We start from the raw sequence: 18,239 nt of genomic DNA, 5'->3' as shown, positions 1-18,239 counted from the left end.
TCTCTTTCTCTTTCTCTCTCTCTCTCTCCATAGCTTTTGCAATAGATAAATAGGAGTAATTAATTACTTCTTTGACCCCCTACAAGGTTTGGAGGTTAGAGTAGAAGGTGATAAGATAGAACTCAGCCTGATGCATAGACTAAGGAAGTTGGAGACAAAGGAAGTGCCAGGAGAAAGGGACTTGAAGCATCTAGAATGTGCTCAAAGAAACACTAGGGGGGAAAAACAGTATGTGCAATGTCATGGAAGGATAGAGGAGCCTGACATGTAGGGGACCCTAGGACCCATGAGAACGATGATGTGAAGGACCTCCGTGAGGTCATGTCAGTCTGGAAAGGCAAGCTAGGGCTGCAGCCCAGGGGCCACCTACATGTGATAATGAACTTGGACTTTATATGGAAATATTTGAAGTTTCTCAAAGTTTGAAGTGGATGATTTATGACAGATGGATGACATAAAAAGGTTTCGATTCTAGAAAAGTCAGTGACATCAATGTGGCAATTGAAATAAATGTGACTGGGCAAGTGGAACAATAGGAAAAGAGATAGGGGTACACTGTAGCAATCCAAAAGCGCTGGGCCAAAAGAGTAACCGGAGGCAGAGGCTATAGAAAAGGAGAAAAAGAGACAGACTTGTGAGACATTTAGGGGTTTATATCAGCAGGACTTGAGGAAATGACTGTTTGTAGGTATGAACAAGCAGGAAAAAAATATACAGAAAACCCCTAAGTTTTAGGTTTCAGAGAATTAAATGATTTTCACATTGACAAAGACTCTCATTGAATAAAACCTTAATCAGTTTTCTCCAACTCTTCTGCTCAGTTAACACTTACTTGGGGCTTCCTTCTCTGTCTTTGTAGAATCCAATATGATCAAGATCCAGCTAAGTCACTTCAATCAAAATCTCCAATTTTTGTTTGTTTGTTTGTTTTGTACTGGGACTGAACTTGGGAGCCCTCAACCACTAAGTTACATCGCCAACCCTATTTTGTATTTTATTTAGAGACAGGGTATCACTGAGTTGCTTAGGGCCTCACTGTTGCTGAGGCTGACTTTGAACTCTCCATCCTCCTGCCTTGGCCTCCACAGCCACTGGGATTACAGGTATGCACCACCACACCCAACTAAAATTTTCCATTCTCGTTGTCTGACCATGCTTGATGTCTTATCGTCCTGGACAACCTTCAGCAAGAACTCTGTTACATCAGTATAGCAGAAATCCCCCTTGCCCTTGACATTTCCTCATAGCGATTTTCCAATGCCTGCCAGCCCAAATCTGCCTGGGCTAAAAATTCCCACTCGTTCTTGCTGGAGTTGGACCCAATCTCTCTCCCTGCAACTATAGCAATAGTTCCCCTTGAGTAGTCTTCTTTATCATCTTTAACAAGTGTCATTGAATAACTGTTTTCATTAATGTCATGAATAAGACATGTAAAAGGAGGATCCAGATCTGGAGGGAAGATCATGAGTTCAATAGTTTTAGGATGGCAAAACAGAAGGAGAAAAGTTATCACTGTGATTGACAGTTAAATCTGGATTATTATAACACACAGTATGACTCCCAGGCGAACAAATAAAATGGAAAAAAATCCTTTTCCATTATGAGGTTTGAATTGACATTTATCTATATGATCAGTAATCTGTGAATAAAGTTTATTCAAGGATTTTTCTAGTTAATCTGCCCCTGACACATTCTCAATGAATAGTTATGCTGTTGTGACCTCGGGAAAGTTTCCTAACCTTCCAGAACTCTAAAGTGTTTGCTGGAGATTATAAGAAAACTTGACGACCTATGCGAAGATTCACTGATTTACATTATGTAAAAGGCTTAGAGAAAGCTCCAGGTTATTTGCTATTTATTGTCACACATAGATATTATTTTTAAATAATTTTTATTTATGATCATGCAGATATATTATGTTAAATATTTTCATTAGTATTTCTGTGTGGAATATGTATTCTACCTAAACCTTGCAGAAGTATCTTTTCACAAAAATTTGTATCACTGTCAAATAAGAACAGAATAGAAGTGGGGAAGAAAGAATTCTGGGGAGACAGGTGTAGGCATGGGGAAGGGACAAGAATTGCACAGTTAAAATTTTTTCAAATGATGGATGCAGATATCGACTTATACTGATGATTCATTGATTGATTACTAAGCGAGCAAAACAGAATATGATTACAGCATCTGTATTTAGGTCATCTTAACATCATTATGTCATCTGAAACAAATTGCTCAGTCCACAGAATAAGAAAAGTCATGGATACTTATGGTATGCTGTTGTATATTTAAATTCTTATACTTCTGGCCAAGATATAGTAACAGGACTAGATTCACTCTCCTACCTGAAACAATTAAAAAAAAAAAAAAGACAAAATACAAGTGACAATAGTTTTCAAGATATTGAGTGAACATCAAGTGAAGGAGGACAGTGATAACAAGAGAAAGTAACCAGATGGGACAAAAGCTGCCTTGTGAAAGTTTCCAATTTGCAAACTAAGGAAAGGAAATCCAGACAGAACCAGAAAGAACTGTTCCTGGAGAAGGTCAAGGTGAACATCTAGACAGCTAAAATTTGAAGAGCAGACTAACAAAGAACAGAATGGAGAGAGAAGAGCAGAGAACTACAGGCATTTACTCAGCCCCCAACCTCCTCCCTGCAATTCAAGAGTTTAGCTGAGTACTGATCAATCTGGGAAAAGAAGAATATGAGAGGATTAATAAGAATTGGCTGAGCATTCTAAAAGGTTTGCCAATAGTACATGTTCCCACTAGAGAGATTAAAGAACTTAATCAATAGGGTATTGGGTGTAGTGTTCAAGACAATTTTGACTGAATATTGAAGAATAAATATCCTCATGCTGGACACTGCATGCCATACCTAAGAAATCTTAAAGATAACACTTAAAATCATCAAAATACATTCCATGAGAACGCATAATAATATTTATAAAGATATAAAATACCCAATATACAGCCAGGTAAAATTTATGAATAGCATCCAATTAAAAATTGACAGTTATGTGAGAGAATAGGAAAGTATGACTCATTTAGAGAAAAAATATCAACCAATAAAAGTGGATACAGAAGTGACATAGACACAAGAATAACAAGGAAGGATATTTCTTATAGTTTGGATCTTAAATATCCCCTCAGGGTTCATGTGCTAAAAGCTTTACTTCTAAACCATGGTGTGATACCTAGGTATAGTCCTGAAAAAATTGAAAATAAGGACTCTATGTTAAAAACAACATTTTGCAAGTGATAGATTTATGCAGTTTTTATTTTTCAATTAAAGATAAATTTTTAAAAGACAGTGACTCAGATACTTGTACACAGATGCTCACTATAGCATTATTCATCAGAGTAAAAGATGGAAATAACCCAAGTGTTCATCAAGAGTTGATTGAATAAATGTGTGGTATGTTTATACAATGCAATATTCAGTCATGAGAAGGAATAAAGTTTTGATAAACCTCGAGAGCAGATACAAAAGGACAATGTTATGTGATTCCACTTATAGGAATTATCTAGAATAGATTTCATGGAGATAGAAAGTAAATTAAAGCATATCAGAGGCTATGGCTGGGGGGGAATTGGGAGTTACTGTTTAATGTTTGTAGTTTTAGACAGGGGTGTTGAAAAAATTTTTGAAATAGATAGTGGTGATGGTTAGACTACAATGTGAATGCAATAAATGCCACTGAGATGCATATGCAAAAATCATTAAAATGGTCAAGCACAGTGGTGCATGCCTGTGATCTCAGCAACTCGAGAGGCTGAGGCAAGAGTTCAAGGCCAGCCTCAGCAACTTAGCAAGGACACCAGCAATTTAATGAGACCCTGTCTCAAAATAAAAAAAATAAAAATGACTGGGAATGTAACTCAGTGGTACAGTGTCCTTGAGTTTAATCCCCAGTACCTCCCCCCACCAAAAAATCACTAAAATGGCACATTTTATGCTATACATGTATTTACTATGATTTAAACAAAGCAAAAGAAAACATATCAGTGACCTGAAGAACTTCAATGAGCCTAGTGTACATGTAATTCAAGTCTTCAAAAAAGGGTTAAAATTCAGAAAAATTTTTCTAAACATAATGAATTTTTTATTTCTACACATCCACACAGCTCCATGAACCCCAAACACAGAAGATGTGAAGAAAATAACACCAAGGCATACCTTGATCAAATTTCTCGACTCCAGAGACAAAGGTAAAATCTTCAGAGTAGCAAAAGAAAACAAGAAATATCATACACAGAGGATGAAGATAAGAATGTCAATAGATTTCTCATCCAAAATAACGTAAGTGTTGGCACAGCGCTTACCCAAAACACAAGTTCCAAGTTTCAATCCCCAGCACTCCAAAAACACACAACAGACAACAACAAAAACAAAAGGAAAGAAAAAAATATATAATAAATAATATAAGTGAGAGAAAATAATGTAGCAACACCTTCAAAGTACTAGATTAAAAGAAGTGTCAACCTAGAAATATTTTTATTTTCCTCCTCTTTTATTAACATAAATTTTATTTTGTGTATTTGCAGTTTAGAACATGCTCTGATACACAAGTAGATAGTAAAATAGTTAGTATAGTGGAGAATATTTTTCTATTATCTTGCATGGTTACTTATTCTTGGTGCAAGAGCAGCTAAAATCTACTTAGTTAACAAAAATCCCTAATGCAATGCAAGTTTTTAACTATAATTCTCATGTAACAACTTAAATAACAAATTTTTAGAGAATATCAGTATGCATGTTGGATCTCCTCATTTCCTTGCTAATTCTTTTTGTTTATTTTCATGTAATTATGTTTGTCTTTATTTTATCCTGATCTCCACATCTTGGATATGTTTTCAGAAATTTCATTGCTTCCTTTATGAAGTTTTCAATATGGTCTTGATCTCTGAAAAACAAAATTTGGGATGCTTAATCTTTGAGATGGGTCAGCTTATATTCCATTGCCATCTGTTTCTATGCTATGAATAACCATCAAGTTTTGACTTTCTTTATGTTCTTGTCTTAGAAGCAATTACTTCAGTCAAGAACTTTCTAAACATGAAGGTTTACCAATAGTTTTCTCTGGGTTTCTCTGCCCAGAAAAGTTGACCTGTTCAACTTCGTCTAGAAATCAAACAGAACACATCAATAGACTCACTTGCCTTCCGGCTTCTAATAAATTCTGCACAACACCGAAAGATTAGAGGAATGAATGAGGGTATGATTGTGGTGTTGATCTCACTGGTTTATATTCTGCAATTGCCTAGAATGGCTGTCCTTTTCAGTCACAGGTCATAGCATCTTTCAAAGCAGCCCTTTTCATATTACTACCTTTTCCCAACTTCTGGAACCTCTCTCTCTTTTGTCATTTTAGGTCTCCGGATAGTGGTAGTGCTGCAGTTGGTAGTCATGGAGTGTTTCACTGCTGTTTGTGCCTTCCCTCCATTGTCCCCATCCCTTTGCAACTAGTATCTTATCATTGCATTAGACTCATGTGTGTGGTCCATTCTTCTCCTAATGGGACCTTGACTGTAGAGAAGCTGGATTTGCTTGAACCAGTTGGTGCCCCCTTCCTAAGCCTAAAGCATTAAAGAATCCAGATAGAGTATTGATAAAAGTGGGTAAATAGTTCATCCTCCTTATAATTTCCTTCCTTATAATTTCTTACAATTGGACCATCTAAGAATGACCTTAAATGTACAGAATTTACTTAAAAGTTATGCTTGTTTTCAAATGACAAAGTAAATGTTTGAAAGGAAAAGAAAATTATCAGGGATCAGTAAATCAAAAGATTGTCCTTGATCTGAATAATGTCTGAGATCTATTCTTCTCTCCAGTTTGATAATATTCACTCTGAAATATCAATTTTTAACATCATTTATAGTGAAAGATACTCACTCAAGCCACCATCTGCCCAGGGTATGGTGCCATTGGCCATTCTCTGCTATATGCAGATTCCTTCCCAGGCAAAGGGTTCTTGAACAGACAACTGATACTTGAGGGCAGAATTCCAGATTTCACAATCTCAAACCCAAGTCAGTATTTGGTTTTATTTCTTGCTAGCTTAATGAATATCTTGATTTCTAAACAGAATTAAACATATAGATCAGGTAAGACCCATTCCTTATTCTCAAGTATCTTGTATCATTGGGATTGGGATGTATAAGAAGGAATTATGCACAGAAAAGTAAGTATAAGCCAGTTTGACAAGGGCAACAATAGAGGTTGCCTCTGTCTATAAATAAGTATGTCAGGTATCTGACAACAATGTCTGACATGTTTTCCTATACTTTCTTGATGGTCATTTTTTTTAAAAAATTTCTTTATTTACTAAGGTTTTAAAATTTTTTAAAAATCAAAGAGAAATACTGAAAGGATTCCATGCAAAGATGAAATGGAGCCACAGATAGTACATGGGCATGGGAATGGACGTCCTGACAGAAGAAGTTAAGTGAGCTAAGAAGCCTAAATATGCTGAAGAGCTGAAAAGTAGTAAATATTCAGGGACTAAAACAACTCATATTTTGCACCTCATCTCAACTGAACTGATAAATTTTCACCAAATACAGTGCCGGTTGTTCTCTGGGCTTGAGACCCTTGCTGAATGTGAACACCCCATTTGCACCACTTTTAGTAGTTGATACCCTGAATCTGGATTTTTAAGAATAGCTGCTAATATGCCAGCATTTAGTAATCTGGAGCTTGAATCTGGAGGGGTTAAAAAATAACAGGAGAAAAAGAAATTGGCAGTGAGAAAACCTTTGATAAAAATAAGAAACTAATGAAGGAAAATCTTCAAGAAAAAGTAATAAGATCCAAGTACAGGAGACTGGACAAAGTATTTCCAGCTTTGATGAAAAAGAAAAGCTATAGAACACATTCTTGCAAGATTCCAAACCAATATATATATATTTTTTCTTTTTGGGTAGTGTCATCACCAGTGCCATCATTGTTACCATCTCTCGTTCAATATTTATTCTGGTAATATCCAAATGTTCTGGCATACTGAGGTCATGCTTTTATACTCAAATTGTTTATTCTATAGACAGCTTCAGTGATTCTGTATCATCTCATATTTCCAAAAGGTCTCCAAAATTTAGAATTTTCTGGACACCTTGTGCTCTGAGCTCCAGTCAGCAGAATAACTGTTATGTTGTCCTATGACCCCTGTTATCTTTGCTCCTACTCTCCTCTATTGCATTCATTCACCCAAAGTACCGATAACCCAAGTGTTTTGTAATGTTGAGATGATTCCAAACACTTACATAATTTGCTCTGTGAGTGATGCATGTTTTGTTGTAAGCAGAACACGGAGTGTAATCCTTCTTCTTGCAAAAATATTAATCACATATTATCCAAACACATGTGTGAATTATTTTCCTCATATACTGAACTTCAAAGCACATAAGCTGAATACTGACAGACACATCGAGAACTCGGGCTGAAGCAGAGCTACTCTCTGTCAGCCTTTGACCTGTTCTCTGAAGCCCTGTGTCAACACAGGCACCACTGGGGAGGGTGGAGGGACCTTCTCTGTGTCTCTTGGGTCTCCTCTTGTTGGTCAAACTGACTCTCTCAGCAACCTCTTCTTCCGCACTTCAGTTAGTCTCCATGTCAACTGGGGCCTGCTTCTATCCAAATTATACAACTAGCCTTTGATCATTGCGCTCTAGAAGAAATGGGAACTCACTCACTAACTGGCTAATGTACTTTGTCTATCGTCTACTGTCTATCCAGTAAGTATTCCCTGTGAGATTTGCTCTCATTCTGCTCTACTTTGATCAAGATGGAGAAAAACACAAACTAATCTTTTTGTATGGCAATAAACCCTGTAATTCATGAAACAATAGTTTCATCAGTGTCTTATTTAAACCATACAAAACACCAAAAAATGCTATGCCAAAATTTTAATATTAACAAAGGGTAAAACACAACACAGCACATAACAGAAGACGGATCAAATAAAATGTCTGAGGACTTCAAATTTCAGGTTTCACAGATAAGGAGCTTAGAAGTTGCCACACTGTCCTAAAACGAAAGAAGCTAAACAAAACAAAATAACAATTGTTTTTAGATCTGTAAAAGAATTAAGGTCACAGGTTGTCATGAGCAGCGAGTAAGAGAGGAATCGAGTTTGGTTCCAACTCTTTTATTCATGCAATACACACTCAACCTAACATTCCTAATAATAGCAAGTCAACTTAATGTTTTCTAATAATAGCAAGTAACAAATACATTAAAGATTCACCCTCTTATTCACCTAGACTTCAATCCCCATGGACTTACTCAATGCAACTTCTCTTAACCAAGAAGTCAGTCAATAAGACAGAAGGAATTCTTTTCAGTCGTAGACTTTTTCAGCTCCTTTGATGTCCTTGGATGTCCTCAGATGTCCGATGAGTTGGAGGCTGGATGTTGGGGATGGCAGTCTTCATCGCTGGAGTGGTGGTTAGTCTCCAGGATTGGTGACAAGGGTTGATTTGCAATCAGAGATGATGTGAACAGCAGCCAGGGCAGTCAAGTGACAGAGCGATGTGGAGTCCTTTGGTTGCAGTGTTGCTGACACTCTGCTCTTGAGGTCCAGGGGTTTAAGTAGTGATTTTTAGTCTAGGCATGTTCTGGTCTCATAGATAAAGGTTCATATTGCCATTGGTCAGGCATATGTCTTGCCTATGTCTTATCAACCTGCCACACACTTGCCCTACTTGCTCCACACAGCAAGTATGTAACAAGCGGACAAGGTACCTGCTACTTTTGTGATTTTAATTTTACAAGTCCAGGCAAATACCAAATACAACTTATTATTACTACGTAACACACAAGTATAGCAATTCCTATTATTTTTCTTTTCTAGTTACATAGGTCAAACTACTGCCCACCAAATTAAAAATGCAGACAGGCAGATACAGAAAAATCACAACTTAACTCAAGCAGAAACTCAGAAACCACTGTAGGAAATCACAGGAAGCCAGTAGAAAATTCTGACCTGCCATTGACAAACATGGAGGTGTAGTGTAGACAAATTCAAGCATTTAGGAAGACCTTTGTGTTTCTGTGAGGTTTACCCGCGGAAGTTTGGTCAGTTCTCACTGTATATATCAGAGAAAAATCCCCTCGGGCTTCCCCCAAGGGAAGGAGAAAAGAAACCATTTTGAAATACATTAGAGGATTCTGTTCTTCTAAATAAAGTCAGTTCTCAGGAGAAACTATTTAACCAGAGCCTTGTCTTTGCTGGTCTCCTCTTGTTAATCAAGATGGTTTATGGAACTGAGTCTAACAGAACCATACTAACTTCAGGGAAGGGAAATAATTTCAACCCACTCAGGCTATAATAAGCTTCAGTAAGTTATCCTCATCCTGTCACATGTGGGGGGGTGGGAGATAAACTGAGAACCATGTGTGCAGTTCACAGTGAAAGGCACAGGCTCACTAATAGACTGACACCTAATTGTAGAACTAGAGCATGCTTCCCCTCCCCCACACATTACCACTGCATTACTAAAGGCCTATCTGTACTCCTTTCTGTTACCCACTGTATCATGTTCAACTATGGAGACAAAATTGCAAGACATGCTCAATGGTAAAATACACAGTTCGAAGACACAAAGCAAGCATTACAATCAGATACAGGTATGGCAAGGTTGGTGGAATGATCCGACCAGGATTTTAAACAATTGTGAATAGTACGCTACTTTCTAATGAAGAAAGTAAATAATGTGCAAGAACAGATGGCAGTATAAGCAGACACAGAGAAATCCTAAGGAAGATCCCAAAATGAAACAAACAATAACAAAATGCTAGAGATTAAAAACAAAAACAACAACAACAACAAACACAGGCCATGGTGGCACACACCTGTTTAATTCCAGCGACTGGGGAGGCTGAGGCAGGAGGATCGAAAGTTCAAAGCCAACCTCAGCAAATTAGCGAGGCCCTAAGCAACTCAGCAAGACCATGTCTTTAAGTAAGATACCAAAAAGGGCTAGGGATGTGGTTCAGTGGTTGAGTGCCCCTGAGTTCAATCCCCAATATGAAAAAAAGAAAAAAAAAAAAAAAAAGTAACAGAAATAAAAACTGCTTTTGATGGGTTTATTACCAGATTGGACTTGACGTAGCTGAGTAAACAATCTATGAGCCTGCAAATATTTCAATTGATTTTTATGGAACAAAGGACATCCACATGCAAAATAAGTAAATAAATAAATTAAATAAACTCAAATCTTACACCATTCACAAAATTTACCTTCAAATTTATCACAGAACTAAATGTAAAGCATAAAAATATAAACCTCCTAAAATGTGCACAAAAAAAATCCAGATGGCCTTGGGTTTGGTGATGACTATTCAAAGACAATAGGAAAGGAACATGATTCATAAAATAATCAATAAACTAGACTCTATTAAAATTAGGAATTTCTGCACTGAGAAACATACTATGAAGAGAATAAATAAACAAAGACTGAGAGAAAATATTTATAAAAGAGATATCTGATACAGGACCATTTTCCAAAATTTTCACAAAATATTTAAAACTCAACAATAAGAAAATATATAACCCAATTTAAGAACTGGGTCAAAGATGTTAACGGACACCTCACCAAAAAAGACATACAGGTGGCAAATAAGTTTGTGAAAAGATGTTCCACATCACATGTTATCAGAGAAACCAAAATTCAAAGTACAGGAAATATCACTACTGGGCTTGTAACAAGTGGCCAAATATTCAGAAGACTAACCACAGGACGTCCCATTCAGTGCCTGTAGAAATGTAATACAGGCACTTTGAAGACAGTATGACAATTTCTTACAAAATAATACATAGTTTTACCCTGTGATTCAGCAACACCACTATTGGTATTTACCCATATTAGTTGAACACTTATGTCCACAAATGCTACAAAAACCTGTAGAGTAGGTTTATTCAAAATTGCCAGAAATTGGAAGCAAGTTCTTCAGTGGGTGAACAGATGAACTCTGGTACTCGACAGTGGAATATATTCAATACTAAAAAGAAATAATATCAGGCCATGAAAATTTATGGAGGAAATTCAAATATATATTACTAAGGGAAAGAAGCCAATCTGACAAGGCTTCCTACTGCATGATTTTAACTATGTAATATTCTGGAAAAGGCAAAACTATGGGGACTATAAAAAGATTAGTAGTTGTGATAATGGAGAGAAGATGGTACCTGTGTTCTTAGCTTTGTGTTTTCACATGAGATGATTTCAAGTGAGACATGAAACTTAGGAAAAATACAGCAAAGTTATTAAAAGGGGAAGAAGATGAGGGGGAGGCAGTCTCAAGGGAGAGAGTGGGTCTTCTCAGAGAGGATGGTGACAATTCACTTCATATTTATTGCGGTAGGAGGGAAATTGCTAGAAGGTCCAACCCAAGTATCACCTCTTAGTTCTGGATTGATAGATTACATTAGCCTGACTGACAAGTCCTAATTGGAACTGGTTTTACAGAGTTTATGGTGGGTGAACTCCAGTCTCAATCCTGCTATTTGCCTAGGCCTGGGAGTCTCTGGTCTGTGTTGTCTGGCCAGAGTCTTGCTTAAGATTTCTTAGCGATGATGCCCTTTTGAGCAAACATAACTGAATTTATCTTCCCCCTCTTGTAAGAGGAATAGTTTACAGGGCTGAATCAGCCAAAAGGCGCCTGAAATAACTGTCTTGTCAGGTCTTGAGGTGCCACTGAGGCAGAGCTGTTCATTAACTGATTTGCTTAAACTCCAGACCCATTTGCTCACGTCTAGATGTATCTAAGCATGGAGAGAAGGTTCATGGAGAGAAGGATGGGAGGTGGAGCACAGAAGACTTTTGGAGCAGTGAAACTATTCTGTCTGAGGCCATAGTAGTGAATACCTGTCCCTATACATTTGTTAAAATGCATAGAACGTACAACACCAAGAGTGAATTCTAATGCAAACTATGGACTTTGGGGAATAATGATGTGCCAACATGGGTCCCTTGATGGTAAAATAAATGTATCACTGCTAGGGAGATTGATAGCAGGGGAGGCTGTGAAGGTACTAATTTTTCTGTGAACCTAAAACTGTTCTCAAAAACTGTCAGTAAATAAATAAATACAATATATGACATAAAATAAATATTTGACCTCCCATGAGTCATTGATCCTTTCTGTCTTATAGATGTCATTTCCCCCAGGTCTATCTTTAAAAATTTTTGCAGTTCCTCTTTCCCTATTAAACTCTACCAGCTCTTCTTCTCTCTGAGTCCCTGAATCCCATCTGAAATTACCAGAAACAATACCTAAGTTACTACAATTTCCAACTCCTCCATGTAGACCAACTGAGAAATTAAATCTGCTTTCTAAATCATAACATTTTATCAAGATACTTTCCTAAACCAAGAACAGTTTTATCCCTACGAGAAAAACCTTGAGAAAGAATATCATCATTGCTGGAATGGTGTCCTAGAACAGTGGGTTTCAGATCATGTGATCATTTCTCCTTATCATTTAAAAATTAGTGTACATTCCCATTAAATGTATGCTTATTCATAGTTTATATCCATGCACTTCTGATCATCTACTTATGTAATTCTGATGACAATCTAGTTTATTTTTATAAAACAGAAATAGAAATAAATTTCTTCTTCTACTCTTTATGCATCCCAATAAATTATTGTTTTTCACACCCTCATTCTCCATGCAACAGATGCATGATATTGATCATATGGTACAGTGTGCTTTAGGTCCTATATCTTTTCTCTTATTAGTTTTCCTTCCTTTCACATAATCTATGTGACAGTTTTTCCTAATAGGCTCAGTGGAGAATCATATGGAAGTGGAAGCTCTAAAGTCAGTTTCTGGACATGTGCTCATTTGTAATTATTGATGGATTTTCTCTGCCCTCCCCAAATCCAAAATGTATTGAAAGCATTTTTATAAGATTGCACTTTAATGGGACTTTATGTAAAAATAATTTTAAAGAGGAAAATCTTACCCATTACATAAACTAAGCTATGTAGAAATGCTAGTATTCAAAACAGAGAACTTTGGGGTTTGAGAAAGAGTTTAAGTAGAGTTAAGAAAGAGTTTAAGTAGTTGTTATCTTTTTGCAACAAAGTATTGGCAAAGAGAAACTTGCCACTGCTATTTGTTAGTATCTGAGATGGGAATAAGGAGGTGCTAGAATCAAAAACCTCCTACCAGATTCTTTGGTGCTCTGACATGATATTCTTTTGGGTGAAACTGAAGCCTTGCGGTCTTTCACCCAGGGGAATGGGAATGAGCTGGGGAGTCCTCTTTAAGTTCTGTACAAAAGCCTGTGTTTACCTTCATCTAGCACTAAATTGATATTATGGTAGACATCTCCCCGTCCCATTATTTCTTTGAATATATCAGTGTTCAAGAAAGCTTTGTGAAAAGGAGAAGAGGAAGCTTGAGTTAAGTAGGGTAAGCAAATGGAGAGGATGAGACTGGTTCTCTTCCCCTGCTTGTCTCAAGGAATGGGATTGAATGGATTTGAGCTCCTGTGAAGGACCAGTTAGTTTCTTTGCAGGAAATGGTGTTACCAACTGTTACTATTACTACTCAATGGGGGAGTGGGAGGAATAGGCTCTACTGCTCAGTGCTGCACAAGTATTCAGGGCAGATTGGTAGGGAAATAGGTGTTATTCAGCTCTGAAGGAAGACAGAAGAAAACTTTGTTTCAAAATTTCCAGTTTTGGAGACTCAGAGAGCTAGGAAAACTTAGGAGAAACAGCAAACTGGGACAAAAAGCAGGAAATATACATATACAGATTTAGTCAGCCTTTGCTAGACAGACCAGGAGAGGGCAATCTGCTTCCTTGGTGTCCTCCAGGCCAGGGTGGGCAGCCCTTCAGCCTTTATTCTCCACATGAGGAAGTTGTCCTCAATTTCAGAGGGGCTCTTAATTTCATTCTGTTTCAATAGAATCCCATCAGATGGACAAACTGAAGCCCAAAGTGTAACTCAGATGGATAAACTTAATGAAGATGCTCTTTCAGACGTGTGGACAGGGATGGGGAAGTCATCAAGGGACATGATGTATCCAGAGACTAACACATCAAGATCTGAAGAGATAGAGGGAAGAAACCATGTTGATGTTAATAGGACCTAGTGAGATCTGCCAGGTGTTGTCATTCGGAGGGATACGGGTCACACCTGAACTGTAACAACAAAGCAGGAGAAGAGAATATCACCTTGGTATTTCCTGAGAATAATTCCCAGTAACAAAATCAACAAGAAGCCAAGGGGCAAGAAAGTCCATCACAGTTGTTATGGTTTAGATGAGGTGTCTTCCCAAAGCTCATGTGTGAGGCAATGCAAGAAATTTATAAGTAAAATGACTGGGTTATGAGAGTTTAGCCCAATCAGCGCATTAATCCCCTGATGGGGATTGACTGGGAGGTGACTGTAGTCAGGTAGACTGTGGCTGGAGGAGGTGGGTCACTGCGGGTGTGCCTTTGGGGTTTGGGAGCTCCAGGGCATAGGAGCTCTCTCTCCTCTCTGTACTTCCTGGTGTGGTGTCCTGAGTTGTCTTCCTCTGCCATACTTTTCTGCCATGATGTTCTGCCTCACTTCTCACCCTAAAGAATAGAGTCGGTCACACATGAACTAAGACCTCTGAAAACTGTGAGCTCCCAAATAAATTTTTCCTCCTCTAAACTTTTTTTTTTGTCAGTCTTTTGGTCACAGCATTGAAAAAGCTGATTGAAACAACAGTACTACAGGCCAGTCTCCTGCTCAGAGCAGGGCAGAGCAAAGTGGAGAACAGATGTGGTGGGGCAAATGGAGCAACACAAATGGTTAGAAAGAGTGTAATCAGAAACATTCGAAACCATTTGTCAAGAGACTTGATGACATTCTACACACAGAATGGAGTCCAAAAGCTAATAGAACTCTGTGAGTCTCTTGGCCCAAGAAGAACTGCTTTGGGGCTTATCCAATGAAGTATTGCTTCAATTTGGAAAGGAGATCATTTATTCAGTCTCTTCTTGGAACCCTACTCTACTGTCACAAGGACCACAAACACTGGAAGGATAAGAGACATCTAGGGTATGGACATCAGAGATCTTGTGTCATTTTCTGGAACAAGAAATTACTAACTATGAGTTTGAGCCAAAGAGGCAGGACAGGGCAAATATACAGGACAGCTACAGCTGTCCACCTGGGGTGCAGACTCACAGAAGGAAGCATTTCTGGCCCTCAGATCTATGGGCCTGGAGCAATTATAAATTGGTTAATAAAAACATTCATGACAGTTTTTTTTAATCAAAGCCTCATAATATCTGAGATATTCATCTACAATATTTTTAAAGTGTTTGTTTTTATTTAACTGAGTAACATGTGTTGATGGCTGGGAATCAAATACACATGTAGGTAAGAGAGAATACATGATATGGAAGAAACACAGATTGGGTCAAAGGAAATTAAAGATAGGATTCCTCAGGGAGATGCAGTCTGAGCAATTTCTCCAAGGAAGGACCACCTTTTAGGTCAAGGCTTATTTGTAATACAGAAGTGGTCAACAACTGAGATCCAGGATGTTAGTAGGATGCAGAGTCAAGTAGGCAGGAAGTAGGAACAAAGCTTTGCTGGAAAGTCCAAACTAAACCATCCCAGGAACACTAAAGACACCTGATTATACAGTTTTCTATCTCAGTATCTCCAACAAAGACAGTAATAATGATAAAAATTCACTTCTAGAGTCTTTGATACACACTGGGACATTGTCATTTTGTACTTTATGTAACCAAATATAATTTTCATGTCAACATTCTAAGTAGGTTTTACTCCCATTGCACACTAGGGAAAACTGAACGTCAGAAAGATTACAAGGCCAGCCTCCTATAAGGAAAGGATCCTGAATCCTACCTCTAAATAAACTCTGGATGATCTGTACCCATATTGTCCATTATAGTGACACAAGCTACAGATGGCTATTGAAATACAGCTTCTGAGAATTGGAATGTGCTATAAGCATTAAATACACACTGGAATTTGAAAATCTTTGCATGAATAAAATAATGCAAAGTATCCCACCAATAAATTTTATATTGAGTATTCTTTAAATGCTAATAATTTTTTATAGAATGGATTAAATAAATTATGTTATTAAATTTAATTTTAACAGTTTCTAATTTTTTAATATGGCAACTAGAAAATTTTAAATTATATGTGTGGTAATTTGTTGGGAGAAATCCTAAGTCTTGACTAGCAACTGTGAATGTCTCAAGTGTGTAAAAGGAAAACCTTCACACATTCACGCCCATCAGGGATACCTATGGAGAGGAGCATTCTGCTCTGGCCACTCAGGAAAGTAAACAACTGCTCCCAAATTTACTTAGTGTTACCAAGGGAACCTGTATAGGGGCCTGGTGGTCTGATCCCCTATGGCACATTGTGATTGGGTTAAAAGTCTATAAAATGTATGGTTTTTCCTGCAATAAACGAGTTTGCAGTTTGCTTGCCACAAGCCTGCTTTTACCCAAGTCCCGGGGTCTGGGTTCTGACTCCGCAGCTCTTACTTGTGCCTGAGCTAGCCTGGCACCCCTTACAGTAATTATCAATTGCTACATAAAAATTATCCCTAGAACAAACCATTTCATTATATCTCATAATATTATGGGTCAGGAATTTAGGCAGGGTGAATTTAGGCAATTTTTCTGCACCATGCTATGTGGGCTGAGGTCACTTGGTGATGTTCTCATGGCAGCAAGTTTGGTCTGGAGGGTTCAAGACAGCTTCATTCATGTATCTGGTGCTTTGGCTGGAAGAACTGTTACCTGGCTCTTCCTTTCCTCTGCATGTAGTCTAGTCATCTCCAGGTATTGTCTCCAACAGACTACCTCTTTGGTAGTTCAGACTCCAAAAGCCAGTGTTCACAAGACAGAATATGAAAGTTGACAATCTCTTAAAGCCTGTACCTGGAAGTGACACAGATTTTTAGCCTGCATCAAAAATCACTGAAAGAACTTGTTAAAAAACATGTCATGGATCTCACACCTGAAATTTCTGAATCAGTGGGTCTCAGGTGGGACTTAAGAATTTGCATTTCAATAAGGTGCTATGGTATAAACATTTTCCCTCAAATTGATAGAGATTTATTTTCTAATGCAATAGTTGGAAGTTGAGGCCTAATAATAAATGATTAGATCATGAGGGTTCTATCCTGAAAATGGATTAATGCTATTATCATAAAAGTGGGTTATTTAGTTATCTTGAGGGTGGGCTTATTGTAAAAGCAAGTATGGCTCTCTCCTGCTCTTTCTCTTACATTCTCTGTTGCCCTTTTGCCTTCTGCCATCGGATGATGGAGCAAGAAGACCTCACCAGATGCTGATAACTTGATGTTGTATTTCCCAACATCCATAATTATGATAAACAAATTTCTTTTCTCTGTAAATTAGTCTGTGGTACTCCATTACAACAACACAAAACCTAGTAATACACAAGACCACAGGTGATGCTCATAGTCAGACACCACATTTGGAGATCCAATGGCCTATATTTCAGCAAAACTAACAATTCTATCTTACTCCCTGTCTCTGTTGCAATCTTTACCCTTATGTACCCCAAGGTATTCCCATGTACTCTCATGTATCATACTGCTCCTCATCAAGGATCAAAATAAAGATTCAAATACAATTGCAGACACAGTTCTTAGTGCATCAGAGAATAGGCAAGCATGTGTTCATTATTACCAGCAACAGAAGCAGAGAAAGACTAGCAAGTGGGTTGTAAATGTCAGGCACAGGCCTTTACATAGCAGCATTCTACAAACATAAATAATTGGTTTATCATATTAGTTTTCTATTTCTGCATAACATAGCACATTGTCCCAAAACATAAAGGCTCAAAACAAGAAAACAAGCATTCAGTATCTCATAGTTTCACGTCATCAGTCTAGAATCAACTTAGCCAAGTAGTGGGGTTCAGGATCTCTCATGAGGCAGTAAACAATATGCTAACCAGGGCTGCTGTCATCTGCAGGTCAACAAGAGAGGATTCATTTCTATGCCACTCCATGTCCACTCAGAAGATCCATTTCTAAGCTCATTCTCATGACTGCTAAAAGGCCTCAATTCTTTGCCCATGTGCATCTCCATAGGCCTGATTTATGGCATGGCTTCCTCCAGAATGAAGCAATTCAAGAGAGAAAGAGAAAGAGAAACAGAGTGTCCAAGATGGAAGCCACAGCCTTTTTATAACCTGACATTGGAAATGACATTCACTTCTC

Source organism: Sciurus carolinensis, chromosome 8 (assembly GCF_902686445.1).
Source record: "Sciurus carolinensis chromosome 8, mSciCar1.2, whole genome shotgun sequence".
Taxonomy (NCBI): Eukaryota; Metazoa; Chordata; class Mammalia; order Rodentia; family Sciuridae; genus Sciurus; species Sciurus carolinensis.
The sequence above is the reverse complement of the archived record's forward strand: the minus strand, read 5'-3'. Positions refer to the sequence as shown.